Source organism: Amphibalanus amphitrite, unplaced genomic scaffold (assembly GCF_019059575.1).
Source record: "Amphibalanus amphitrite isolate SeventyFive unplaced genomic scaffold, NRLGWU_Aamphi_draft 000054F_arrow, whole genome shotgun sequence".
NCBI classification, from domain to species: Eukaryota; Metazoa; Arthropoda; class Thecostraca; order Balanomorpha; family Balanidae; genus Amphibalanus; species Amphibalanus amphitrite.
The window spans coordinates 907,646-920,567 of NW_024881550.1; the positions used below are offsets into that span (position 1 = coordinate 907,646).

General features: G+C 46.7%; 1 long non-coding RNA gene across 3 annotated transcripts; it reads left to right on the forward strand.

The window, feature by feature from the left end:
* The first annotated feature begins 1,222 nt into the window (after positions 1–1,222).
* On the forward strand, positions 1,223–10,336 carry LOC122378047. Of its 3 annotated transcripts, XR_006255969.1 has the most exons (4): positions 1,223–1,539; positions 6,359–6,526; positions 7,058–7,186; positions 10,062–10,336. It is a non-coding gene; the product is annotated as an uncharacterized LOC122378047 (long non-coding RNA). The 3 variants fall into 3 exon arrangements; XR_006255967.1 differs by lacking the exon at positions 6,359–6,526 and having other exon boundaries at positions 1,240–1,539; positions 10,062–10,332; XR_006255968.1 differs by lacking the exon at positions 1,223–1,539 and having other exon boundaries at positions 6,289–6,526; positions 10,062–10,333.
* The last annotated feature ends 2,586 nt before the right edge of the window (positions 10,337–12,922 follow it).

The following is a 12,922-nucleotide window of genomic DNA, read 5'->3' on the forward strand; positions in this document are numbered from 1 at the left end:
ATTTTAGGGTAGGGTAGGGTAGGGTAGGGTAGGGTAGGGTAAGGTAGTGTAGGGGTAGGGTAGGGTAGTGTAGGGTAGGGTAGGGTAGGGTATGGTAGTGTAGGGGTAGGGTAGGGTAGGGTAGGGTAGTGTAGGGTAGGGTAGGGGTAGGGTAGGGTGGGGTATGGTAGGGTAGGGTAGGGTAGTGTAGGGTAGGTTAGTGTAGGGTAGGGTAGGGTAGGGTAGGGTAGGGGTAGGGTTGAGTTCAAAAAGGGCCCAACATACAAAACACTTGAACACCCCGCAACTATCACCAACCCTTACAGTTTAACTAAAAACAGCTACCCAAATCGATCCAAATAATACATCTAAAAATACAAGTCAATCACCCAAACTAATGCACCCGTAACATAACATAAATCAAAACATACAGTTATCGCGTAAACCTGTACCTCTAGTATATCTTAAAACGCAAAGCTTGCTCATGGACAAAATTAATTTTTCACAATCAAAAATTAAAATTGAAGGACAAAAAGTAATATCAAAGGCCGACACCCTTTCATTCAATTTCGAAATTATCATGGTTCTGAGCTGTTCAGCCTACCGGACCTGCCAATGCTCTACCCTGAATTGTCGAGTAATTTCAGTGATGTGGGGCTTCAATCATGGTCAATAAAGATCAAAATTAAATTTTCTTTCAGATTATGTCAGTTTTGTTGCTTTTTAAGCATTGGAAACTGCATTTAGTTGATGTTGAATGCACCACCGCCATTGGTGTCCTTGGTCACCCTGTTCCACTAAATGTAATATTTTTCTAAAACTAGACTATGTCGGTGTCTAAAACATTTACCAAAAATTACAAAATTGTTAACGCTACTACCTATCAAAATGTTGAAGCGCTATGATGTTGGGAAATTTTAGAAATGTATTTATGAATCTCGAACTTATATTTTTTGGAACCGATTACTCCTGAGCAAAAACATCTGTATTTGGTAAACTTGTTAGGCATATGCTCTTAAAACGTCTATATCAAAATGAGAATTCAATTTTCTTTAAAAGTCCGCATATCTCATTGCAGTTTCGAAGATGTAAGGTGTATTTTTTGGTCTAGAATGAATGATCTTCCATTCTGCTGAAGGTAACACTATGACAATTAATGGAATATTACTAAAAAACAAGACAATGTCGGTGTCTGGTTCAAGCTTAATAATTAACATAAAAGAATTCTCTATCTTTTGATATGAGTCAGAAAACAAGATGAACTTGGGAAATTTACGAATTTCGGTATTGAAAACCGCAGACCACCCTCAGTTGTGCTTTGTCCACTGTACTGTAAATGCTGCTAATATACCTCTGTCGCTAGCAGACGCATGTCTTTGCATTCGATTGGTTGAACGGCATTTCGTTTGCTGATGGAGAACACCTTTGTTTTAATTTGTATTTTGTCATCGGTTATGTTATTTGTTTTGTCTGTTACACTGAACTCTATAATGGGCTCTGTTATTTGATTTGATTTTGTTAGGTAAAGATGGAAGGCACTGTGACTATAAATAATGGAAGGTACACTGTAAACCAAATCTACAAGTTGGCTCCTTGTTACAAGTTTGGTTCCAATTCGCATAGGCGTCACCTTGTCGATTCACCAACCCCAGGCTTGTTGGCCAGCAAACTAACAGTTTGTCTACAAGTTTGGTTCCAATTCGCATAGGCGTCACCTTGTCGATACCTTGTCGATTCACCAACCCCAGGCTTGTTGGCCAACAAACTAACAGTTTGTCTACAAGTTTGGTTCCAATTCGCATAGGCGTCACCTTGTTGAGTACTAGTCTGGGCCTTGTGAACCTACCAACTTCTGGATAGGCATAGCCGTTTCCTTGTCGGTTCAACAACCCCTGGTTTGTTGATGAACTAGCCTTTGACTGGGCATTGCTAGTTTACAAATTGTCAACAAGTAAGTGTACTAACGCTCAGTTCGAACTTGTTCTTCCTTACAATCGCTTTGTTTGCGTTGATAACCTTAAGAACTTACGATTCGCGTTCGTTTTCAATTGCCACGATACTGATTCAGGAAATATTTTCTATACGGACAGGTCATTTTTTGGCTGGAAGTGGTGCACAAAACCATGACTGGCATCAGTTATTGCTCAAAGGCTTGCGCTGACAAGAAACGAAATACTGATGGGTTATATAATCGATGAATGCATACACCACATCCATTCGGAAGTTTCTGGAATCATTAGTATTTATTACGGTCACGTACCTACATCACGTAGTATGTAATTAATACTATTGACTGGAGACAATTCCAAGTGCATATTTTCGAATGGATGTGGTAAATGCATGAGGTAGGTATACCTATCGTGCACCGTCAGCATATAAGTCCTTGAAGCAAGAACTGCTGCGTATGTGGAAGAACATGGTTTTGTGCATCGCATCAAGCCAGAAGTATAACATGCCCGTATGACGAATATTTCCACATTGACCATAACAATCATGGCAGTTGCACGATCACGCAGATAATTCGAATAAATCATGATCGCCAACCAGATTAGCTTTTACAGCCCATATATGTCCATCAGTTAAGTTAAAAATACAAAGAGCTGAATTAAAGGCAAATAAATGTATTTATATATAAAAAACACCGACCGCAAAACATCTGCTCACATGTGCATGCAAAGGTCTGGCCCACTTACATTGCGCGCGCAGGGGAAGGGACGCAGGGTTGTATACCAATCAAGTCGATTGAATTGATTGATTTGTTTCAACGCGTATTTTGAGTTGATTGGATTGAGTCGATTGACTTTTCGAGATGACTGGTTGACTGACTCGTTTGACTTTAGCGACTGGTTGACTGATTTGATTCCCGAAAATTAGAGTGACTCGTATGATTGAGTCGATTGAATGGAAAGTTCAATTAAGTTTTAGTTGACGAAAAATAATGACACCAATTGATGACATCAAAGATCACAAAACTCCGCTGAAAACAGATTGTCATCACAACTGCAATATGGGGTAGATGGCCAAATGAAGAACAGGGCCTAAACATGAACAGCCAACTTTGACTTTCAACTGCAATAACTGCTCCAATCCTGGTGATAGCCTGGCGATGCACCTACCTACCTTTCTGCACTCAGCAGGAAACTTTTTTTAAATCCAGATGATAAAGTGCAAGGCCCTATATACTTATAAAGTGTATAAATAATTAATAATTCACATCTCCACAGAAACAACCCACTGAACTCTATAAATATCTGAAACCCCTACAAAAATAACTGAAACAAAAGCGCCGTTTACGTCTCGCTAATTACGTGTACCTAATCAATAGCTAATTTGCTGCATTGTTTTATTTGCAGCAGAACGTTTGTTGATTCTTTTCTCCTGAGAGCCTAAGCATAACATATTTAATATATTTCATTTTCCTTGAAATATTTTACCGAATATTATTAAGTGGTTTTATTTCAAATGAAATAATAATTAAAACAAAATTGGTGTTGTACAACCGATTTATTTTATGATGATCTACCATACTACATCATAATCAATGACGTCATCTTACCAAAAAATCAAAAGACGTAGAATAAGGATTTATAAAAGCTTAGCAAACTTATTGGCAAAACATCCTGTGGTTCCAGAGTCCCTGTTCTCTCCATTTCCTTTAAATATATTTTTAATCCTCATCCCTATCCCCCAGTCCTAACAGTTTCAAATTGTATTGCGATAAAATGTTTTGAATTCTTCACATAGGTACCTAACATTGACATGCCACGTCCAGAGTCGTGGACCGCTAAATACTTCAAATCTCTTCCTTCCCAATCTGACAACATCCCACGTCTCAAATGCACATTGTGTGGAAATATTTCAGGCTGCCCCTCAGTCTCTGTCTAACCGAAACTGTCACATGCAGGTAAGATATTTATTTCTATTTCCCTATGGTTAATATGTTATTGATGCATATTATCCATTAAAATAGACATGGTATAGCGTAAATGGCTAAATCACGAACACTGCCAAAATCCGAGCAGCCAACTTTCAACTGCAATATCTGATATTTAGTGTAAATTGAGTTGGAATATGGCCAAAGTTAAATTGACAACTTTTATGTGAAAGGTGGTGATTTGGGTTAAGGGGCGAGTCAACTACTGGGTTATTTTGCACCCATTAAATGAAACTTCTGCTCCAATTCTACCCATTGAACCTCAATATCATGATCCACCTGTCCATCACTAGGTATCCTTCCTTATTACATAGAAACTTTGAATGGCATGGCAATTTATAATTTTAAATGACGATATGTTTATGTTTCTTCTGTAGGTAGGTAGGTAGGTAGGTAGGTAGGTAGGTAGGTACACCAGACTGCTATGGACACTTTTCCAAGTTGGTGGGGCAAAAAACCTAGTGTATGTCTTGGTTTGAGTCGTTTGATTGAGTTGATTGATTCCTTTCATTGTCGCGTTTGAGTCGATTGAATCAATTCCCGAAAACTGCTCTGACTTGATTGATTTGATTGGTTTCCCAAATTTGTCGTGATTGAATTGATTGCTATTGATTGAGTCGTATACAACCCTTCAAGGGAGGCGTCTCGACCGCGGGTATAGGCACGATTAGTGCGTCCCGCAGGCCAGAGCGGGCCTCACTCACAGCACGAACACCACAGTTCACAGATTTCACTTTTTACTGCACAAATGCTGGAACAGCCCTCGTCGCTGATCCATGCTGCACGGCGGCCGCGCGACAACTGCTGGTTTGAACGGTTTGAAACCGCCGCGCCGGGGCCGGACGGCGACCGCTGATTGGTCCGCCAAGTCTGACGTCACGGGCGCAGCTGACCATGTGTATGCTGACCAGCTGACCAGTACAAGTTAGGCGCCGGTTAAATAACCATGCGGCAACAAGTTTCCAAAACTGGTTAAGAAACAAACGTTGAAACAAATGTAGAGTTGGTCTGGATACTGAGAAGTTGGTGTGCATAGTAACTATTGACTCGTAGTTGTCACCTGACAAGCAATGCACCAGACAACGGCTTGTTTGAAAAGTATCAGTTGGTAAACATACCAAGAGATGATTGGTTATATTACACAAGACTTGTCAATTTGGTTTACAGTGTAGGTGTTGGTTTGGTACCTTGTTTTTAAAACTTATTTTTTTCCCTGAGATTTTGCCTGCGCGAGCACCAGGCTGGGTGATTTTGTGTTTTAGATCCTTTTCTGAATTCTGTGGTTCAGTTGAGATTCAAATCAAAATAGGTAAAAGGTAACTAGGCCAAGGCCAAAGGTAGTTGATGTTTTGATTGATTTGTCTTGTAGTTGTGGTAATTATCCTACCAAGTATGTAGTCTGCTCTACCCCAACGGCCAGTTGCCGAAGCATGGCAATTTCGACGAGATGTTGTCATCGTGGGGTTGTTCAGCTGGTGTGGGTTTGGTGCGTTGCAGATTTGGCTTGGTGCAGCGCAGTTTTAGTGTAGCGTGGTGCGAGTTTGGCCTGGGTGGTGTTTCACCGGTGACAGTGATAGCAGCACGCTGCTATTACATGTGTCAAATTAGGTTTCCATGGAGACATCAACAAGCCCCATTCACATTGCTCCAACACAACCACAAGTGTGACATCAGCAGAATAGCAGCGTGCTGCTATCACCGGTGAAACACCACCCTGGTGACGGACTTGATGGGGTGTCAATAAAGCTGGAGTCACCTTCAGCTCTAGCCAGTAAAAGTGTAGATAAAAGGAAGCTGAAATTTAAAAACAATCTAACCTTACCTAACCTTACCTATTGGCTATTAACATACTAACTTATACCCTACGGCCTACACCCTACCAACTGACGGTGACGCCAGCTTTACCATAAACCGTAGGTTGTAGTTTAGTAGGTAAGGTTAGGTCAGGTTAGATAATGTTTTGTTCTCTTAGACTAGGTAGGTATTTGATTAGATTTAAAAGCAAATTTTGTGTAAATGTTTCAAGAACTGGAGAGTCTAGCGACTTCACAAATGGGTGGCAGCATGTGAGATGCCTGCTATATGAATACCAGAAATCCTTCTCTATGCCTCAACCCCCTGTTCTGGGCTGGGCAGACACTTTCATCCCATGTGGGAAGCTCCCCTAGGAGCATACACGGAGCCAGGTGCAGTGTCAGGGGCTGGGTGCCCTGTCCACTGGGATGGGCTCAGCCCCAATGATTTGTACCAGGGTGCTTGCCCATACCAATAGCTCCCCCTAATTCCTATCATTCCTCCAACTCTGTAGTCTTTTTGGGCCAAAACTTAAAAGAGCCCAACCCAACAAAACTTTAAATTGATTTTGTAATTTGTGGCATAGTACTTACTATTTTGCCAGTCTGGCAACATCCCATTACTGCCTTGACTGGCTTTCTTCTCTCTCAGGCTGATCCTGTGTCACAGAGCCACATAGATGAGCAGCTACCCATCGTAGGATGCACACTCAACCTCCTGCTAGTTTCTGAGCCAAGTCAGCTTGACAGAGGGGTCTGCTAATGCACAGCCACCTAGCCACTGCTAACAGATGCTGGCTGGGACAGACGCTCATCAAAGGTGTGCCACACGACATGGGCATTCTCGTTCTGCATCAAGCCTCAAGGTGCCTCAGCCAAACGGCAGTGAGAAATAAGGGTTGAAATAAAAGAAGAGGACTGAGGAGAAAATCCATTTACTACAATTTTATCACTGGACCATCGCGAATGCGTAGTGTCATATACCTATTAACTTAGCAGCCCAGCACGCTCAATAGATCTTGGAAACTGGACCCCAGATCAGTAGATGCAGACATGCACATGCAGACGAAACACCAGCGCCATGCATGGGGCCCAATCTCACCATGGAAATGCCAAAGCACACAGCTCAAGCCATGCTGCCATCCAGATGACGTGCGGCCAGGTATCCATTATCAGACTAGATATGTGATATCTGAGTTTTTTTTATAACATAGCCATTTGCAATCTTTTGTGGCGATGGAACTTTCTTAGCATAAAAGACCGCCGTTGTGTACCGTGCCTGTGGCCAGCTTAGTCGTTTCCATTGTATGCTTTGTGGTTTTTTAGTTCTGAGCATGTTATCTTTCAACAGGCTCGTTGCTGTCGGCGGTTCTGAAGACAGCGGTTCGATCCAGCTGAAGGACGTCACCTGGCAGGAAGTTGCAGAGTGTGGTGGCCAGTATCAAGCCACATTGTCCAGAAACCATCACATTATCTCCAGGTCAGTAATTGTGTGAACGGGGGGGGGGGGGGGCGCAGCTGCGCCTTGGTCACCACTGTGTCGAGTCGTGGACGCCTGGGCCACTGTGTCGAGCTGTGATAGGAAAATCCTGCGAAATTCCTCCCACTTCTCCGTAGGTCTCTGCTGCTTTAACACAGGTGTCCAGTCCGTGTCGGTGAGCTGCCAGTTGAACTGGTCAGGATCGACCCGCTGTAAGCACCGGCGTTGAGCCGTCGGGCCGGTCGCCGCACGCCACCAAACCGCAGCCCCACGCGGGTAATAATCGGGCTTGGACTTCTTGGATGAGATGTTTATGCACAGGCTAATGTACTGTAATTATGACTGAGTGTGCGACAGAAGACGTGACTATGAGTCATACTCGATATTATAGTCATACTGTGTCATACTGTGCCGATATTATGTGCACTGACTGGAGACCCTTTTACACCGCCACCGATGTGAATGAAAAGCTGACAGTTTTTATGAGTATCTGGAACTCGATAGCAGATGTCTACTGTCCTGTTGTAAACAGAACCATGCGGCGTCCCGCCTGCCCCTGGCTGCGAGACGATTCGGTCAGGGAGGCCATGGCGGAGCGGGATGAGGCGCGGCGAGCATGGGCTGTCACACGTTCGGTAGCTGACCGTGAGGTCTACAAGCGGCTTCGAAACCGAGCGAAGCTTTTACTATCACGAGCGCGCAGGTCTTACCTAACGGAGTCGTTGCGCAGTGACACGGGGAGGCGCTTCTGGAGCCGCCTTAAGCAGTATGGCGCTGACTTGTCTGCGCGAGGCTCCGGAGGCGCTCAGCCACCAGATCATGGACATGACGCACTGAGCGCTGACCGGCTTAATCAGCATTTTGCCGGTGTCGGCGCGCGTGTGGCTGCAGAGGCCATGCTGGCCGCGCAGGGGGCCGTCCCCCCTGCTGCTGGCCCTCGTCCTCCCCGTGTGTGTGCGAGTGCCTTCGCCCCTGAGTGTGTAACGCTGCCTGACCTGATTTTGACTGTGGGTCGGCTGAGTGCGTCGGGGGCCGTCGGGGTCGATGGCATCCCGATCACTGTGATCAGGAGCTGTCTCCCTGCAGTCGGTCCACTCATCCTTCATCTAATCAACACATCCATCTCCACCCATACCTTTCCTGACGCATGGAAAGTTGCCCATGTGACACCCATTCACAAATCTGGAGACCCTAACCAACCTGGCAACTATCGTCCTATTTCTATCCTTCCAGCTCTCTCTAAAATCCTTGAAAAGGTTGTGTGCTCTCAGCTCACCTCCTACCTCATCACTAACCACATCCTCTCCCCATCCCAGTATGCCTATCGCCCATCCCACTCCACTGAAGATGCCATACTCGACATTGTCGAATGGGCGGCTCGCAGGGTCGATGGCGGCCACGTTGCGGCGGTGACGTCAGTAGACCTGAGCAAGGCATTCGACAGTGTCGATCACTCGTTGCTTCTGAACAAGCTCGAGTGGTATGGCATCTCATCCCGCTGGTTCAGCAGCTACCTCTCTGGCCGTTCCCAACTTGTCCGCTCCTCGACGGCACTCCCACTCTCCCACGGCGTCCCCCAGGGGTCCATAGTGGGCCCCATCCTCTTCCTCACCTTCGTCAACGACCTAACCTCTTTCCTCCCCCATGGCCGCCTCATATCCTACGCGGATGACACCCAAATCCTGGACTCAGCACCCTCCAAGCCCGATGACATCCAAGTGCTGAAGTCCCGGGCTGAGGAGAACATCCAACACCTTCATAACTGGTTTAGCTTGAACAGTTTGAAAATGAATGGAGAAAAAACATGTTTCACTCTTCTTGGGACGCAAAATTCTGTTGATAAAGTGAAGAACTTTGTCCTCACAGTAAACGACGTAGATATTCGGCCAGCGAAAAATATCAAAGTGCTGGGTGTTCTCCTTGACCAAACCCTGAGCTGGGAGCCACACATATCCTCCATCATTCGGCGAACCAATGCAATCCTCGTGTCACTCTTCAAAATTCGTCACCACCTCTCTCCTGACATCCTCAAAATCCTTGTCCAAGCCCACGTCCTTCCCCACCTCCAGTACTGTTCATCAGTCTGGGGTGGTGCATCCAAAACCTGCCTGGATCGACTGCAGAAGGTGGTGCATTTTGCGGCACGGTTGGTCTCCGGCCTCCGCAAATATGACCACGTGACCCCTGCTCTCGCCGCGCTCGGCTGGCCCAGCGTGCGGGAGATGATCGCGCGTCGTGATGCGCTCAATGTGCACCGTGCTCTGTTCGCCGCCGCTGCCCCCGAGTCGTTGCGAGCTATGTTTCCCTCACGCGCTTCCGTCTCCGAGAGGGCAACGCGCGCCGTCGCCGCGGGCCCGGCGGTGATCGAGTTGCCCCGAGTTCGCCTGGCGGTGGCCAGGCGGCAGTTTCCCTACCGAGCTGCTGCAGCTTGGAACGGCTTGCCGCGGGAGGTGGCGGCGACCGCCTCAAGGCGACAGCTGATGGAGCATTTTAAAGTGCAGCATTGATTGACTTATACTCTTTTATTCTTTGCATGTTTGTGCCGATATATGTGTGTACCTATGTGTTTTTTAGCATAGTTTTTTTTTTAGCAATGTGATATTTACATGTACTGACTGGGCCGTAATAGCCACTCTGTTGGAAAAGCCCTAATAAACGAATACGAATACGAATACGAATACGAATACTCGCCGTGGCTGGTATTTGATGACCGTCGTGACCTGTGACGGTCGCCGTGACTGCTGTGTGACGATCACCGTGACTGTAATGTGACGGTCGCCGTGGCTGGTACGTGATGTTCTCAGTAACTGTTTGTATAACGGCCGTCGCGACTGAAAGGTGACGACGTGACGTGACGCGACTCGCTCTGTTACAGGTCACTAGTCGCCGGTGCTCGAGCTGACGGCGTCGTTCAAGGGCTCCACGGTGACAAGCGCCGTCACCGCTGCCGCCGCCGCCGAGACCATCCGACTCCTGGGCCCTGTTTCACGGCAGCGTACTGCAGCGCGCTACGCAGCGCTGCTGTGTTAGTGCGGCGATTGAGACGAATTCGGCTCGACGCTCCAGCGTTGCGAAACACCCGTGTCTATGAAGGAAACGCCGATACGTCCCCCAGCTTCAAGCCCTCCCCCCCCCCCCGCCCCGTTCCAACGGTGTTGGCCGAGATTGGGGTTTGGTTTTTTAACGGGCTCTCCGATGACGTCCCGCAATTTGTGTTATGTAATTTGACGATTATGCCGTAGTCTCATTCTGTCTCGATATGCTAATAAATGATAAATGGGACGGAGGTTGGAAGTAAGGTGTGAGTGGCTGTAACCGGCAGGTTTTGGCGAGCGCGATATTAGTTATCGTGAGCGCGCCAGCTGCAATCAATCGCGCGCTTCTGGCGAGAAAATACTTGCTCTGGAACCTAGAAGGTTGTCGTGAAATCTATGTACCTTTGGATTGAATTATTAGAACATAATGTACTTTCGGTGTCCAGCACTGCAGCTCTGGAAACAGAAATATGGATGTTGGCTGTTTGATGTAGCAAGGGCTAACAATCCGCGTCAAGAATCAAAAGCAAATTAAAGTGAATATATTTCAATGAATTTTTAAATTTTGTGATACAAAACATAAATGTGTCAACTACTGATTACACCCGGCTGCAAACACTGTAACGCTTGCAATGCTGTACGGCAAATAGATAATATAGATTCTCTGGCGGCCGACTGGCGCGATCCGAGGCTGCTGACTGTTGTTGTATAGGACAACACGGCTGAATGGCTACGATCGAGAGTACGGAACGGTGCTGGTGACTGGCGGACCAGCGAAAACAGGAAAGGAGATGAATAGCTCTAGCTCCCGTCTGCGCGCGGAAGGGCGCTGATTGGCGCGGCTCGCAGACTCCATTGGCTCATCAGACTGTTGTTGGTTTTCCTCCTCCCCCCCCACAGGCGTAGCCAGGTAGCTTAGTTGTGCGCGGAAGCGAGCGGCCAGAGCGGCGCTAGGTGTCGCCCTCCCAGCGACCGGGCAGTGCAGCTGGACGTGCCGCGGATGGTCCGCCTCTGATCTCGGCACACTCGGAAGAGTGCGGCCGGACACTCCATGGAGTTGCATAGCGTTGATAGGCCGTATGGTGTCGCTGTCGTAATTATAAAAGCGTAAGTAGAAGGTTGAAGCAAGATATAGAATGTTTTTCTTTACATTTAATATCGCAAAGCACAGCTTTATGCGCTGGCTACGATATGTGCGCGTCGGTTGCGGCAGTAATCATCGAAGAAATATATGGTTTATGAACGTTTCTTGATCATAAAATGATAAAACATTGCAATGTTTGCCTGTTGTGAAGAAAACTCCTATACTGCCGCTCTATCGTCCGGAACTATTCGTGTTTGATTACGGCGATTCCGCCACTCTATCAGCTGATTTTTGTTTCCGAGTCACGTGACCAACCGGTGTCTCCCGGTGCTCTGAAAGGAATCGACGTCGAGTGCCGGTCTTGGGGCGTCCACAGTGTTGCCAGGTCTAGAGGTAAACCTCCAGATCTAGAGGTTTTAGGGGAGCGTTTCGGGGCTCCTGGAGGTTTTTGAAAAATGCCGGATTCTAGAGGGGTTTCTAGAGGTAATCTAAAAATCCCAGAAAAGACAATTAGCATCAAGGTCTCTTGAGAACTATTTAGGTACTTAATTTCATGTTATTATCTTTAAGTATTGCATGCTTAAACACACTTTTTTACAGATTGATGGAAACGATAAGCCTACTTTTGGCTTGTTCACTATTGAGGCTCTGGCCGCCGGCTGCAGCTAAAAGTTCTCGATATACCGTGGGCACCAAGGCTATGTAAACCTGGTGCCCACGGTGGGCACCAAGTCCACCAAGTTATGTTATGTGGACAAATGCAAAGGCATGCGAAGGATGAGTGAATGATCTTGATTGGGGATACAACCGGGTGTTTCCAATCCCACTGCCAGCTGCTGCCAGCGCGCTGACGTCACACTTTGGGTCTGTTCCAGTCCCACTTCCTAACACATCTAAACTCCTCCAAGGGCAAGATAGAGGAGGTTGGAGCAGGGCCCTCCTTTGATTTGTAGGGGCTAGAGGTGACACTGGAACAGGGAAGCAATCTTGGAGGAGTTTAGAGGTGTTAGGAAGTGCGACTGGAACAGACCCTTTCGTAGTGTTGGAGCAATGGGCTTGATGATGTCATCACGCGCTAGCAGCGGATGGCAGCCAGCGTGCTTTGAATCGGCGCCACGGTTTGTGATTCGGAGGTAGGTATGGAGGTAGGTATATATACTTTATATAATCAGCGGCAATGGAACAGAGGTTTCTAGAGGTTTTTACAACATTTTCTGGAGGTATTGGCATCACTCGACCTGGCAACACTGGGCGTCCAGGTGGCGTCGAAGTCTAGTAGGAAAATCTGGCAATCCCCGGCGTGACGTTACCTCGGGAATGACCGACGGCACCTTGCGCTGAGAGATACGGCAGAACGGCTATTTTTGGAAAATGATTAAAAATACTGTTGTGCTGCTATGACGCATAGGTGAAAATCATCGAAGCCCATATATTTATTTATTTATTCATTTATTTAATTCATAACAACCACAGGCCGAGCGAGGCCCACATTCAGGCTGCAGTCGCAATAAAATTTCCCATCCCACCCACTCAGGCATTCAACCCGCTCTACCCTCCCCCTACACGCATACAATCCCCCTCCCAGCATACATACACATACACCACGCGATCACAGAA